The 16925-nt window shown below is 34.4% G+C and overlaps 1 long non-coding RNA gene across 1 annotated transcript in view; it reads left to right on the top strand.

Moving 5' to 3' along the window:
* Positions 1-8852, top strand: part of LOC105882311 (uncharacterized) — a 196975-nt gene extending 188123 nt beyond the window's left edge. The window contains exons 2-3 of the long non-coding RNA XR_012915918.1: positions 3584-3679; positions 8668-8852. This is a non-coding gene — a long non-coding RNA (uncharacterized LOC105882311). The remainder of the gene's footprint in view (positions 1-3583; positions 3680-8667) is intronic.
* The last annotated feature ends 8073 nt before the right edge of the window (positions 8853-16925 follow it).

Below are 16925 nucleotides of genomic sequence, written 5' to 3'. Positions count from 1 at the left end.
TATTTGTGTTGTCTTGGAGGTTGTAAATTAACATAACATAAAACACATAATTTCAGGAAAAATATTAGCGATGGGGGAAATATTTAAAGAATACTCCAAATATTCATTGTGTTCCAATTAATGTTCAATTTGAGTTAGATGATAATGCTATGTGTTTTTACATTAAAAAACACATTTTGTGCACTGATAACTTATTTTGCAAACCTGAATTATTATCCCTTAACAGATGATTAAAAACTAGGCATAATTAAAAAAATGAATAAATGAAAATAAAATAAAATAAAATAAACTAGGCATAACTTAGGTAATTCTCCTTTCTTGGATACTAGTATAACATAACTGTGGGATATATGTTCGCATTTGTAGACCGTAAAAACTCTTAGACAGTGTCAGAACATTACTAAAGGGTAAAAAGTTTTTATTCGAGGAGCCATTAGTTGATTTGGACTTTTGAAATTGTCATGTAGAGGGAGGGAGCAGCTCTAGCCCACTCTTTTTAGCAACATGGTACACAGGCTGGGGTCATTTACCCATCCTGTCTATGGAGGTTTTCCAACTTGCTAATATACAAGATGAGAAAAGGCCTTTGGAGTATGAATTATTGTAAGTGTGAAGTGTCAAAAATGTGCTCTATTTGAAGTATGCCTGAGGTAGCCTTCTTACAAATTTTACATGCACTGATGCATTTTATTCATGAAGTACTTCTCACCAAAATGCTTGGAGCATAGCACATAAGTGATAAAAATGTTGGGACTATAATGAAAAGGTTGTAAATTATATATAGGAAGGAACAAAGTCTTTTGAAGAGTTCTCAATCTGCATGCTACTTCTTGTTTTTAAAAGAACTAAAATGAATTAGAAACAAAAATGCTCATTGAACAATCATTCTCTCATTTCGATAATCTTGTTAATGAGTTTTATAAAGAACAACTTCTGCTATAGAGCAAGTTTGAGTAGAAATATATTTCTTAGGGACATGATTATATCAGAGTGAGACAAAATTACAAATATACTCAAAGTAATAATACTTTTAAAATCCACTTGGACTTTTTTGAACCATAAGGACTTTTGACTAGACATCAAATTATAGATCATTAGGAATTTAACTATATGTCATATATAATGCTGTATATGTAATATCATGCTATGATGTTTAGAGTCTCTATCTCCTCAGTATCTATAATAATAGCTCTTTACAAGTGAAAAAAATGTATTAATTCATCTAGTTATTCATTCAACTAGCATTAATTGAGTGCATACTATGTGCTAGACACAGTTCTAGCTACAAGGGTTATAATGCAAAACAAGACAAAGTCCCTGTCCTCAAGGAATTTATATTTGAAACAAAAGATAAGCAAATGTCTATAGTACATAATATAATGTCAGATGATGATAATTACTATGGAGAAGAATAAAGCTTGGTAAGAAGAGTGGTGTGAGTATTGTATGGGTGAGATGGACAGGTGATAGACTTTATGTCCTAAATAAGTCAAAACATCCAGAATTCCAAATGATGGGTCAAACAAAGGAAGGATATTTAGAGGAAACCAGAAATTACTATTTTGGTAAGATTTCATGATTGGTAGCATTTTTCAGATTTAGTGGCTTTTTTTATTTTCCTTTTTAAAGAAATCTAGTTGGGACTGGATCACAAATATTGAAGAAAATGCATAATAGCATTGAAGTTGAAAATGAATGAGGGGAAAGATCAACTGTTCTTTTATTTCCAGTACATAAATAGAATCTGTTGGAATACCATCATTAGCTAAAAGTTAAATATGAAATGTTTTAGAATAGGGACTAAAATAATTCTGCTCAAAAAATGTTTGGACTTAGTTTCTAGAGCTACAATTTTATATCAGGGTAAATTTCTTTACTTTGCCATGTCTCAGTTTCATTATGTGTAAAATAGTTTTTTATAATAATAGAGTTTATGTTATAGGCTTGCTTTTAGGATTATATAAACTAATACATATAACATGAATCAAAGAGCCTGACATTATTTTTTTATCTTTTAATTTGGAATTGATAATGGTGTTTTTTCTCTTTGGTTCTCCTATTAATTTTTGCATAACCTAAGTAGTCATGGATATAGATTCTTTTAAAATTATTATGCAAACACATTTTAGGTAAATCTTTATATTTTCTTAGCATACTTCTTAGTTTACATACACTCCCTAAACACAATATAAAGCCATATCCCCTTCTTTTTTCCTATTAATACTTAGGAGAATGATGAAATGAGTAAGAGAAATTTTTCTTATCATAGATTTTAAGAGGCATTGTATAAAGTGGAGAAGAAAAGTCACATTGTTGATATGCTGTAGTGTTGGCATGTTGAAGCAACAGAAGTTAATTAAGAGTTCTAAAGTATAATTTCAAATTGTCCTGGGAAAATGTCATTATTAGAAACTGTTCATCAAAGCCTTGACAAAGAAAGTCATTCTTAGAAAATAAGATTTATAATTTTCATCTATCATTATATAGCAAGGAGTTTCCATTATTTCAAACTTTCAATATATTTCATTAGGGGCAATGCCAATTTTTAAGAGAAATTTCAACCTAAACATGGTATAAGGATTAATCAGTATGTTAGAAATTATAGAAATTCTCAAAGATGCATCTAGGTTCTTTCTTCATGTTTAAGTAAGTAAAATAGGAATCATTAACTTTAATGCTAACATTTGAGTCAATCATGTTTTACGAAACAATTAGAATAGCAAGCATTTTCCTTTACTTGTAAACATATTAAAAAATAATCATGAAAAAAAGAAAGATTACATGGTGTAATCTGTGAGCTATCACAACTCAGAAATGACCAGAACACTCTCCTTATATTATTAAAAAATTTGAGATTCATTTTTATATTTAATTTAATTTAAAATTTTCATACCTATGTCTCTGAGTTCCATGTTTCTTGCATTCTATTTCCTCTTCTATTCTGGTTTACACCCTCTGTTATGGTATGACACATACCATAATGTAGCTAAATGAGAAAGAGATGCAAAGAAAAAATTTTGAGTTCTTAAAAACAGCCTTTATTTAATTGATAGTTTCGCTGAGTATAGAATTATAGGTTGGATATCATGTTTCTTCAAAAGTTCAGTGGTGTTGCTCCATTGCCTTGTAGCTTCTTGTATTGCTGTTGAAAAGTTGGAAATAGTCTCACCTCTGATTCTTTGTATATGACTTGGTTTTCTCCCTTCTCTGGAAGCTCACTGTATCTTCACTTTGTCCCAGTGTTCTTAAATTTCATGGTAATGTTCCTTTGGCGAGAGCCTGATTTAATCTGTTGTGCTGTACAGTTGGCAAGTTCTTTCAATCTAGAAATCCATCTGAAAAGTTTTGCTGAATTTTAGTTTTTCATAATTTCTTCTCCATTTTCTCTCTTCACTTTCTGGTACTCCATTATAATACAGTTATTCATGTTGATTGATGGAACTCTTGGCAAAATCCTCTACTTTTCTTACCTTTTCCTCTCATTTTTCATTTCTTTGTCTTTTTGCTTGGCATTTAGGGAATTTTTAAAAAATGTTATCTTACAAAATTTAATCCAGTTTTTCATTTCTTTTTCATCCTCCAGAGGTGAACCATCCAATCTCCTGCTTGGAGTGTCAAAACCTGGCTACTGATATTCTGGAGCTGACTGTGGGGAGAGGATTGGTGATCTCAGTATTCAGTAAGTGAATGTTACCTCAATTTGCCTATTTCCTGTATGCTGCCTATACCTGCTACTGTGCCTGGTGCTCTTTTTTTGGCCCCACAAGTTCCATATCCGTACTTCTATACCCTGCTCTGTGCTTTAGGAGTCTGATTCTATGGACATCATCAATTAGGATTGAGTTTGGCCAGTGGGAGGGAAGTGGCTGTATTCCTGTATTAAAAGGGCACAGGGTGTCCCTTTCCCAGAATCACAAATCTTCCTGGGTTCTAGGTAATGGATCTCTCCCCTTGTACTTTTAGCTTTGCTATGGTAGCCACCTCCTGTTCTCGCTATTCCCAGGTACTTCTCCATCCCATCGATATCAGTTTCCCTTTGTTGAATTAGACAAAACAGAAATATTTACAGTTATATATAAATTGAAAATATAGATATATTCTGCTTTAAAATAATGAGCTAGAACTTGAAAAACATGTTAGCAGGTATTTGGGGGATGATTATGAACAAAGAAGGATTTATTTCTTTACATAGAATTCACTGCAAAATTAAATAGTAAGCTATTGTAAATGCATTGAAAATATAATTTTCCCCATAAGAATTTACTTTATCCATAACTTCATACAATATATCAACTGATTAAGGCAAGGAGGAAATTGAGAACAAAGAGGATTAGAAAGAGTAGAGAAATCAGAGAAAAGAATCTTTCAAATTAAGTGTAAGGGCCTCTAGATTTTAAATACTGCCATGGAAGAATTTATGCTGTCTTAAGACTGTAGTTCTTATATCATGTAGTTTAAAAATCATACTCTTGAATCCTCAGCTAAAATAAGTAATGTTGGTAGCATGGAGAATGGATTGAGGAGGAAGCAGTTTTATAACTTTAGGGCACAGCTAAAATCTAATATGGCAAGCATTGGAAAGCACAACTTCTTTTACTTTTAAGGTGCTTCAATTTGTTATTCCTGATTAAGGACTGTCTCGATTGGCTCTCCTGGTCAGTAAAAATTATCCCAAGTGCTATCTCATTACTGGAAAATGCTCACATGAGATGAGAATCCCTTTTATTCCCATGTATGATGGGCATTTCAGCTTTGATTTTGCAGGGGAGACTGAGTAGCAAGGGAGACTATTAAACTCTTTGGTCTATATTGCTCACGTACTATGCCTTCAATAACATATCTCAGAAGCCACAAGTGAATTGAGTCATAGATAAAGGAATTTTTAAAGAAAAAATGTAGCTTAAAGATAATTTACCTCATCTGCTAAGGACATCATTTCTTAATCATTACATCAGCTACAATTTTCACAGTGATTAAATTTGGACTAACTAAAAGTTTCACTATTTTAAGGCTGTTTATTAAACCAGCTATTCTCTTAAGTAAAAAAAAAGGTTATGAAAAATCTCCATAACCACTGGCATAGGGGAAAATCAATGGCAGTTTACCTTAAAAATTTTCACTGATGGTGAATTTTCTTATCACAATGTCTACTAGAACCTTGTTATTCAATGTGTGCTTTGCAGATCATCAGCTTGGGCAACATCTGAAAAATTATTAGAAATGCAGACTATCAAGACCCTTCCCAGGCCCAGTGAATCAGAATCTGTATTTCAACAAGACCCTCAGGGGTGCATGTCAACATTTGAGATGACCAAAGCACAGTCTGGTTTTTATTGAAACCCTGACCTCTCACCTAACTCAGGAGGATCACATTTTCCAATGGTAGCAGTGCCTTCAAAAATGCATCCCCATGGCACAAAATTGTTTTTCATTTAATCCAGTGGTTACATGGGCTAATTTTTAACTTAAATATCAGGGAAGATATAGTATCTTGATAGGTGATGTTATTATTTGAAAATGTATAATTAAAATTCTTATAGGAACAACTTTATAAATGAGAAAATTTCCTCCCTCTCTGATCTTCCCTCACATCAACACATCTCATTTTTTTTTTTTTGAGACAGAGTCTCACTTTGTTGTCCAGGCTAGAGTGTCATGGTGTTAGCCTAGCTCACAGCAACCTCAAACCCCTGGGCTCAAGCGATCCTCCAGCCTCCCAAGTAGCTGGTGTGTGCCACCACACCCATGTAAAGTTGCTCGGCTAATTGTTTTTCCTAGTTTTTAGTAGAGATGAGGTCTCACTCTTGCTTAGGCTGGTCTCGAACTCCTGACCTCAAGTGTTCCTCCAGCCTCGGCCTCCCAGAGTGCTAGGATTACAGACATGAGCCACTGCACCTGGCCTAACACATCTATATTCTATATATAATGCTAGATTTCTTCTCTAAATAAAGCGTAAGCTCTCCCCTTCTCCAGGAGGCATAGTACATCTCATTTAAGAGCTGAAAGGTTTAAATAAATTGCTTCTCCTTTCACATATCTCTAATGTAAAGTGTTTAGAATAATTAATCTAATTTACATTGTATTTATAAATAACTGATAACACCTTTTAAAGATTCCATAGAAAATTTAACTGGAGATTTTTGGAATGAATATTTTTTTCTTTGTTTCTCCTTTATTTGATATCCCTGCATATGTAAAATATGCTAGGGCAATGTAGCTCTGTAAGGGGTAATTTCCTGTATAGCCTGGTCCTCCTTATAATCTCTCCTTTGTTTTAGTAAACACTTATTGGTTATCTGCTGTATACCATGAATGAGGATACAAATGCTAAATCTCCACCCTAGAGATGCTCATAATCTCTTGTGGGAGAAGGTCAAAGAGACCATTACAATGCCATATTATAAATGCTATGATACTGTTGGTAATACATGATGGCTAATTCAGTCTTGGGAATCAGAGACTGATTCATAAAAGAGTTGACTGCTTTTGGCATCTTGTTAGTGTCTGATTTATGATACAAATATGCACAAATGTTGGCTTGTGCTTTCAGAGAAAGTGGTTGAATGAATCTTTAAGTACAGCCAAGCCTAATATTGGCAGGTTTGATTAGACTGAACTCTGTCCAAAATGTAACTTTATAGACAGGATTAGAATAAAATAACCTCTGCTAATATGATAAAACAAAAGTAAATGGTCTCCTGAATGAATCTGAATGATTAACATTTTAATATTCATCCTGCACCCTGAATAGTTATAATATTTGCTGCAGAAGAGATGAGGGGGCATTAAAGGGATAATCATAATGATAACAGCTGACATGTACAGTTTACAAAGTGCTTTCATACTCATTATCTCATTTAATTTTCACAACAACCCTATGAGGTAGGTGTTATTTGCATTTCCTAGTTGAAAAAATTGTCAAAGTAGGCGGCAGAGCCTGGAAAAGAAACCAGGTCTTTAAAACTCCAAGATTAATATTCTTTCTACTCGAACCAGAATTTTCAAACCTCCATGGATGTCTCTCTTCATTCTAGAGACTATAAAGAACTTTCTCCCCTGGTCTGGGGGTGCTTCATTGGCAAGGGTTTCTGAAACTCTGAGTGTGCAAAATGGGCTTTTTCTCTAAAACGGAAACTGTTATCTCACCTACCAAGCCTAGTCCTCTTTCTGTATTCTTTGTTTCAGGGTGACCAGCACAATATAGTCATTGAAAGTAGGAGACAAAGACTGAGTGCAATTGAAAATTATGTCTAGGTTTTTAGTTTGAGCATGAGTGGATGATGGAGCCATTAAGGAAGAGAAAGAATACACATAGGGTTGGATTTTGCAGACTAGGCTAGCTTTAAGGATGGGCCAAGGGGTGAGAAGCCATTAATAGAATGATAAGCAGACCAAGCCTCAATGTTGTGACTTAGAGGAACTTGAGACAGTTTAGGTAGTGTCTATCATCAATAAAAGGTTGTGCATATCAGAGAGTGGCTCTCCTAGAACTGAAAGCCCTGGGTTATGGTTGATGTTGTCCAACCTGGTTGGAGGAAGACCTGACCACTGCCTGAAATATAAGCACAGTAGGAAGGATTGTTAAGGGCTAGAGAAGGTGGCATCTTTGCAACTAACACTCTAGTCAATGTAAGTGAACTGAGATGCAAATCATAAAACCAAGGCAGAGACCCAGTTAAGTGGCCTGGGCTAATAGAACAAGGTCAAGGACAATGCTTCAGCCCAACGACATGTAGGAATACTATTTTTCAGGCAGGACCTAGTGTTTGAAATGGAGAATTTCTCCCAGATATGTCAGGCTTATGATAGAATGACTTGTTTTTAATGTTTTTAATTTTAGGTAAAAGTTTTTGAAACACTGCTGACATTATTTAACACATTGACTGCCACACTAGAAAAAATATTTTTCCGTGGTGCCATGGTATTTTATTATGAAAATGGAATAAAAACTTCAAAAACAAAATGATCCTTTCTAATTTAATGAAAAATGTGTTATTTTTTATTGTTTTCTGTGTGTGAGTTACATGTAACTTAAAAAATAGTTCATGTGGCTCCCAAGGTAAAGAGATGTGTGAGTTACATATGCTTCGTGAGGTTCTGGGCTCAAAACTAGTGTGAGTTAAATACAACTCACATGGTAGTTAATGTGTTAAGGACTGGCTCAAGAATCAGCAAGTCTGAGTGTGTAGGTTTGATCAAGGCTGGGAAAAGTGTAATTTGTTCTATCTGATACAAATGGATTATCACACATGTTAAATATAAATATTCATATCATACATTGAATCACTAGAAGTATAGTCCATTGGAAAAGATCAAATTAATCATATTTAATATAAAATTCTATGACTAATATCCACCAAAAGATTCCCATGTCATAATCTCTGGAACTTGTGAATATGCTATTGTACATGGCAAAGGGGACTTTGCAGATGTGACTAAGGTTAGGACACTTGAGATAAGGAAATTATACTGGATTATCTAGGGGGTCCCAATCTAATCAATGAGTTTTTAAAATTGGAGATCCGTTCCTGGCTGTAGTCAGAAAGAAGGAGGGAAGCAAGAGAATGATTCAATACCCCATTGCTGGTTCTGAGATGCAGGGAGCTATGTTTAGGGACTGAGTTCTGCCAAGAACCATAATGAGTAACAAAATGAATCTTCCACTAGATCCTCCAAAAAGGAACACAGCTCGCAAATGCCTTCATTTTAGCCGGTGAGATTCATGTTGGACTTCTGGCCTGCAGAACGGTAAGATAATAAATTTGTTTGTTTTAAGCCACTATGTTTGTGGTAATTTTTTATGGCAGCAATATAAAGGTATAAGTCTTACTGTCTGATTTGGAGATTTGCAGATTATAAGCCCCTCATAGGCAAGGATTTCGATTTGTTTTGTTCTGTGATACATATCAAGTGCTTATAGTAGTGTCTAGGAAATAGTGGATGCTCATAAGTATTAGTTGAATTAATTTATTTATTGGTTATTCAATCAAAAAATATTTACTGAGTGCCTATGGATACATGGTTCTGTGATAGATGTTGCATGAGGATGTATAGATACACATTTTTCCATAAAATCTGAGTCAAGAAGCTTAGATAGATCTTGAGTAAGAATAGGGGTCAGAAACCTATGGGTTGCAGGCCAAATCTGGCCCACTGCTTATTTTTGTAAATAAAGGTTTATGAAACACAGCCCTGCTCATTAATTTACATATTGTCTCTGGCCACTTTCTTGCTAGAACAGTAGAATTGAGTGGTTGTACAGTTGTGACAGAGATCATTTAACCCACAAAGCCAAAAATGTCTACTATCTGGTCCTTTACCAAAAAAACCCTGTCAACCCTGAGTCATGAGTTAGAACCCTGTCTTTATGGGTTGCTAGCTGTGTACTTCAGAGAAAGTGTATAACCTCTTTAATCTTCTATTTTCTCTTCTATAAAATTGAGATAGTAGTATTTTTCTGATAGGGTGGTTGTGAGAATTAAATGTTGAATGAGAATTAAATGATGGCTTCATGTACTCAAAGGAAGAATTCAATAAATGGGAGTTGTTCTGAAAAATCTGACGATTTTTCAGAGTAGTTTTAGGTTCACAACAAAATTGAAAGAAATGTGCAGAGATATCCCATAAACTCTCTACTCCACACATGCATATAGTCTTCCCACTTATGGACATCCCTCAACAGAGTGGTACATTTGTTCTAGCTGATCAACCTATAATGAATGACGCATCATTGTCACTAGAGTCTGTAGTTTACATTGGTGTAGTACATTCTATGGGTTTGGACAAAAGTATAATGATATATATCTACTATTATAGTATCATGCAGAGTGTTTTCACTTCCCTACAATTTTTCTATGCTCCACCTATTCATCCCTCCCTCTCCCCTAACACATGAAAACCACTGATATTTTTATTGTTTCCATAGCTTTGACTTTTCTATAAAGTTATGTAGTTAGAATAATATAATGTATAACTTTTTATATTGGCTTCTTTCACTTAGTAATATTAATTTACATTTCATTCATGTCTTTTTGTGGCTTGATAACTCATTTATTTTTGGAATTGAATAATATTCCATTGTCTGGATGTATTACAGTTTATTTCACCTACTAAAAGACATCATAGTTGCCTCCAAGTTTGGGCAATTATGAATAAAGCTACTATAACCATCTGTAGGTTTTTAGGTAGATATAAATTTTTAACACCTTTGGGCAAATATCAAGGAGTTGACTGCTAGATTGTGTAAGATTATGTTTAGTTTTGTAAAAGAACACCAAACTCTCTTTCAAAGTGACTGTTCAATTTTGCATTCCCACCAGCAATAAACAAGAGTTCCTGTGCTTCACATGCTCCCCAGCATTTACTGTTCTCATTGTACTAGATTTTGGCCATCCTGATAGTTGTATGGTGGTGTCTAATTGTTTTAGTATGCATTTCCCTGATGAAATCTGATGTGGACCATCTTTTCAACATCATACTATAAGTCCAGCTAATGCAATAAGACAAGAAAAGGAAATAAAGGGTATATAGATTGGGAAGAAAGAAATAATACTGTGCTTGTTTGCAGATGACATGAATGGCATCATAGAAAATCTGAAAGAATTGACAGAAAAAGAAAAACTCCTGGAACTAATAAACAGTTATAGCAAGATTGCAGGATACAAAGTTAATGTCAAAAAATTAATTGCTTTCCTATATACCAACAATGGACAAGTGAAATTTGAAATTTAAAAACACAATATCATTTACTATAGCACCCCATAAAATGAAATATTTAGGTATAGATCTAACAAAATATATAAAAAGATATATATAGGGCAAACTACAAAACTCTGATGAAAGAATTCATCTTTTTTCATATGCTTATTGACTTCTCTCTAGCTATGGAAGTCCTAAATAGCATCTTCTTCCACTATAAGGCAGTTTCTTTTACATTGAAAATCTGTTATTTAGTCTAGCAACCTTCATAAATTATCTTAGCTAGATCCTCTGGATAACTTGCTGCAACTTCTGCATAAGCACTTGCTGTTTCACCTTGCACTTTTATGTTATGGAGATGGCTTCTTTCTTTAAATTATTGCTTTTTTCTGATGATATAATCTTATAGCTAGAAAACCTCAAAGACTCCACCAAAAGATTCCTGGAATTGATAAATAAATTCAGCAAAGTTTCAGGTTATAAAATCAATATACACAAATCAGTAGCATTCCTATACACCAATAATAGCCAAGCTGAGAGTCAAATCAAAGACTCAATGCCATTTACAATAGCCACACAGAAAATAAAATACATAGGAATATACTTTACCAAGGAGGTGAAAGATCTCTACAAAAGGTACTAAGAAACACTGAGGAAATAAATCACAGATGATACAAACAAATGGAAAAGCATATCATGCTAATGGATCAGTAGAATCAGTATTGTTAAAAAGTCCATACTATCCAAAGTGATTTATAGATTCAATGAAATCCCCATCAAAATACTAATGTCATTTTTCACAGATCTAGAAAAAACAATGCTATACTTCATTTGGAACCAGCAAAGAGCCCAAATATCCAAAGCAATCTTAAGCAAAAAGAACAAATCTGGAGACATCACATTACTAGACTTCAAACTATACTACAAGGCTATCACAACCAAAACAGCATAGTATTTACACAAAAATAGAGACATAGACCAATCTAACAGAACAGAGAACCCTGATGTAAAACCAACCATGTATAGCTCACTGATCTTTGACAAAACTGAGAACAATATACACTGGGTAAGAGAAGCCCTATTTATTACATAGTGCTGAGAAAATTGGACAGCCACATGCAGAAGAATGAAACAGGATCCCACTTCTCACCACTCACAAAAATTTTAAGATGGATAAAAGACTTAAAAGTAAGGCATGAAACCATAAAAATTCTAGAAAAAAAAATGTTGGAAAAACTCTTCTAGAGCCAGGCCTATGCAAAGAATTTATGAAAAAAATCACAATGGCAATCATAGCAACAGTAAAAATAAATAAATTATACTTGATTAAATTAAAAGGCTTCTGCACGGATAAGGAAATAATTGACAGAAAAAATAGACATGGTACAGAATGGGAGAAAATATTCACAAAGTATACATCCAGTAAAGGGCTAATAACCTGAATCTACAAAGAACTCAAGCAAATCAGCAAGAGATAAACAATGCCATTAAAAAATAAGCAAAATACATGAACAGAAGCTTTTCAAAGGAAAATAGACAAATGGCCAATAAACATATGAAAAAGTGCTCAACAAAACTAATCACCAGGGAAATGCAAATTAAAACCACAGTGAGATATCACCTTATACCAGTTAGAATGGCTCTTAAAAACAATAAAAATAGAAAAGTCCAAAAACAAAACAAAAATAGATGGTGGCATGGATGCAGAGAGAAACAAACACTTATACACTGTTGATGGGACTGCAAATTAGTACAACCTCTATGGAAAATAGTACAGAGATTCCTCAAAGAACTAAAAGTACACTCACTCTTTGATCCAACAATTCCACTACTGGGCATTTACTCAAAAGAAAAGAGGTCATTTCATCAAAAAGACACCTGTACGTGAATGTTTATTGCAACACAATTCACAATTGCCAAGATGTGGAATCAACTCAAGTGCTCATCAATTCATGAGTGGATTAACAAATTGTGGTATATGTATATCATGGAATACTACTCAGCTATAAAAAGGATGAATTAATGCCTTTTGCAACAATTTGGATGGAATTGGAGATCATTATCCTAAATGAAGTATCTCAAGAATGGAAAAACAATCACCACATGTACTTGCTATTAAATTGGAACTAACCAATGGGCGCACATGTTCACAGAGAGGTAAAACTCAGTAGAAATCAAGTAGAGGGTAGGTGAGAGGTGGGGATGGGCAAAAATCTACCTAATGGGTACAATGAATACTTTTGGGTGATGGACATACTTATAGTCCTGATTCAGGCATTACAAAAATGACCCATGTAACCATAAACATTTGTACCCCCGTAATATTTTGAAATAAAAAACCAAGTTTTTGTTTTACCTTCACCTATTCTTTCTTCAGTGCTCTTTTTTCTTTATGTAAATATCAGTTTCTGACCTATATTAATAACTTTCCTTCTTTCTAAAGAACTTTTAACATTCCTTGCAAAACAGACTTCTTGGTAACAAAATATTTCCATTTTTTGTTAGTTTGAGAAAAATCTTTCTTTCTTCTTCATTTTTAAAGGATGATTTTGTAGACTACAGAATTCTAGGTTGGTGGGGTTTTTTCTCTCAGCAGTATTTCACTACACTTTCTTTTTGCTTCCCTGGTTTCTGAATAGAATTCATATGTAATTCTTATCTTTGTTTCTCTATATGTAAGATGTTTTTCACCTCTGGCTTTTGTCAGGATTTTTTTTAATCTTTGATTTTCCATAGTTTGAAAATGATATGCCTAGGTGTTGTTTTTTGACATTTATTCTGCTTCATGTTCTCTGAACTCTTTGGATATGTGGTTTTGTGTCCGAAATCAATTTGGGGGAAATTCTCAGTCATTATTGTGTTAAATGTTTTTTCTGTTCCTTTGTCTTTTTCTTCTTTTTCTGGTATTCCCATTATGTGTATATTATACCCTTTATAGTTGTCCTTCAGTTCTTAGATACTGTTGTCTGGTTTTTTATTCAGTCTCTGTTCTCTTTGTTTTTCCCTTTTGGTGGTTTCTATTGACATAGTCTGAAGCTCAGTGATTCCACAGCTGTCTGCAGTCTACTAATAAGGCCATCAAAACATTCTTTATTTCCGTTACAATGCTTTTGATGTTTAGCATTTCTTTTTGGTTCTTTCTTAGGATTTTCATGTCTTTGTTTACATTGCCCATATGATTTTGCATGTTGTCTACTTTATCCATTAGAGCCTTTAGCATATTGATTTTATGATTAATGTATTAAATTTCCTGTTTGATAATTCCAACATCCCTGTCATGTTCTGATGTTTTCTTTTTCTCATCAAACTGTGTTTTTGCCTTTTCTGTCCCTTGTATTTTTTTTGCTGATAGCCAGACATTATGGACTAGATAAAAAGAACTGTTGTAAATAGGGCTGTAGTACTGCCGCGGGAAAGTGTGGGGAAGGAAGCATTCTGTAGTCCCTATGGTTAGGTCTTAGTTTTTTAGTGAGCCTGTGTCTCTGCACTGTGAAATTCACAAGTGTAAATTCACAAGTGTTTCTCACTTTTTCTCTCCTCTCTTAGGTGGGACAGGATGGTTAGAGTGGACTAGAATTGAGTATTTCCATTCTCCGATGTGGAAGGCTAGAGCTGGCTGGAGTTGGATATTTCCCTTCCCCAGCCTAATCCCATAGTAGGTTAGGCTCCGGTTAACTAGTTTCTTCTAAGGGCAGATCTTTTTAAAAAAATAGTGTTCTGGCATATTTCAAAATGTTTCCTTTTACTATTCACCAGCCAGAAGGATGAGGGAATTTTTCTCTAATATTTACTGTGAGAAACTGGTTGAGCTCCTGGAGGTAAACTCACAATATTTATTGGGGCCCCCTATTAGTGGAGCTTTAAAACTCTCAGAGTTGTCCATGCCTACCCTAGGCCATTCATCAATCACAGTCCAGATGTTCTTATAACATCTCTGGTTCCCACAGAGGTTTCTGCTCTGGCATGTTGTGATTCTCTGTATCCACCTATTTGTGTTTCCCATTTTGGGGGTAGTAGTTTGCCCTGTGACCTACCTTCTCTTATGGATCTAAGAACTGGAAACTGAAAGTCCCCATAAAAATGTTATTTTTAAAAATTGACTCTACTATTTTCCTGCTGCTGCTATCACCACTGCTACAACAATAAAGTTGAATAAGAAAGACATGCCCATGATAGGTGTTCTAGAAAATTACATATAGCATAATTATTAATAAAACTCAGATCCACTTTTCTTTTTTTTTTGGTGAATATTGCTTTTTTTATTTTAGCGTATTATGGGGGTACACGTGTTAAGGTTATGTATATTGCCCATGCCCCCTCCCCCCTTGAGTCAGAGCCTCAAGCGTGACTATCCCCCAGATGGTGCACATCTTGCTCATTATGTATGTATATACCCATCCCTTCCTTCTCCCTCACACCTGCCCAACACCCAATAAATGTTATTCCTATATGTCCAGTGAGGTGTTCTCAGATCCACTTTTCTTCTTGGGATTTATTATGATCCAGTACCTACTGTTTAGCTGATGACATTGCAGCTGGTTTTATCTGTATCTATTATCCCATCCTGATAAACAGCAGTAGAGATCTTTATGTTCTCATTCTGAGCTAATTTTTAATTTCTCAGTATTCAAAACAACTTTGAAATGTTATAATTTATATCATTTTGCAGAAGATTTTCATCACATTTACTGCTGATCCTTGAAATTTCTGTGTGTGGGTTAGTGGCTAGACTTGTGTAAATGTGGTAGATTGTGTTTTCAAAGGTGGCCATAACTATGTCTCCTATTCCACTTACTCTTTTGTAATGTGATTTTGCCACTCTTCTATCAAAAATTGGAATCTATTTTTTCCCCTTGAATCTGGCCCATTCCTGTGACCTCTTTGGAATAGAATACAGCCCAGGTGACACTGTATAACATCAACGGATGAGCCTTAGGAGATCCGTAGCTTACTCATTCACTGTTTGGAATGGTCATTCCCAGAATCCACCTACCTTGTGGATTGTTGTTGTGAAGAAGTCAATGTAGCTATGTGGAGAGTCTTATCTGGAGGAGAACCAAAGCCCCCAGCTGACCGTCTGGCTCAATAACCATCCAGTAGTCAGGCATGTGAGTGTAGTCATTTTGAACTTTACAGATATCCCTACATCTCAGCGAAACCATATGAGGCAGAAGGAACACCTGGTCAGTTCATAAAATTATGGAAAATGATGAATTGATTTTATAAGCCACTCAATTTCGGGATGCTTGCTGCACTGCAATAGATAACTGAAATATTAAGTTCATGTGACAAGTTATATATTTTTTTAAGATTTCTAACTGCCCATAGGAATCTAGGACAATGGAGTTTTGTAATGTCAGATGAGGACTAGCAGTACATATTTTAAGCCATCATTTGGAATTATCTTTCAAAGTTTCAAGATCTCCCCTAAGAGAAGTAAAGGCTAAAGAGGGGTGAGGAGCAATAAGCAGGTTTCCAATCAGATATCTGATACTTGAGGAGGCATCATTCAGATAATACACTGAATAAAAGTGAAATTTCCTTATCTTGATGTTAAATCTTTATAATTTAGCAGAATATTACTTTTCATCTTGGCATCATTACAACTAGCCTTTTGCTTTCTTATCACCATTCCTTCCCTCGTGTGGTTTCTCCTTCTTGGAAGGCTTTTGATGAACATCTATTTATTTTATGAAGGCCAGCTCAAATACCACCTCTTTCAGAAAGACATCCATGATTCCCTCAGCCAAAACTTCTGTATATGCCTGAATATGAGATGATATCCAAATTCATAAACAGATGGAATAAAAAATATTGGCCAACTAGAATATGTAAACTATAGGGATGTAGGTTGGTTGAATATCTACTGACAACATAATTGTATTAATAGAGTTACATGTGCAAATTTGAAATCATATTTATAAAACATTAATTATTTTAGAAATATTGCTTTGTTCTATTTTCCCATTTTTGAAATAATATTAGTCAAACTTTGCACCTATGCCTTCAGCATCATTGTCTTCATGATCATTGAAGTCACTCTTTTTGGTTCTCCAACATGGTTTTCCAAAAGATAATGTCTTTGCTTCTACCTATGCTGTTCAAGATATGCCACTTCCTATAATACTGCTACTAGAAGTTTTAAACTGAGCTGCAAAAACTCCATACCTGTGTGATTAGAAAAATGTTTTATTTGTTTTTTTTTATTTTCCATTCTTTCCTTTAGG

This window comes from Microcebus murinus, chromosome X (genome assembly GCF_040939455.1).
Source record: "Microcebus murinus isolate Inina chromosome X, M.murinus_Inina_mat1.0, whole genome shotgun sequence".
Lineage (NCBI taxonomy): Eukaryota > Metazoa > Chordata > Mammalia > Primates > Cheirogaleidae > Microcebus > Microcebus murinus.
The sequence above is the reverse complement of the archived record's forward strand: the minus strand, read 5'-3'. Positions and strand labels throughout refer to the sequence as shown.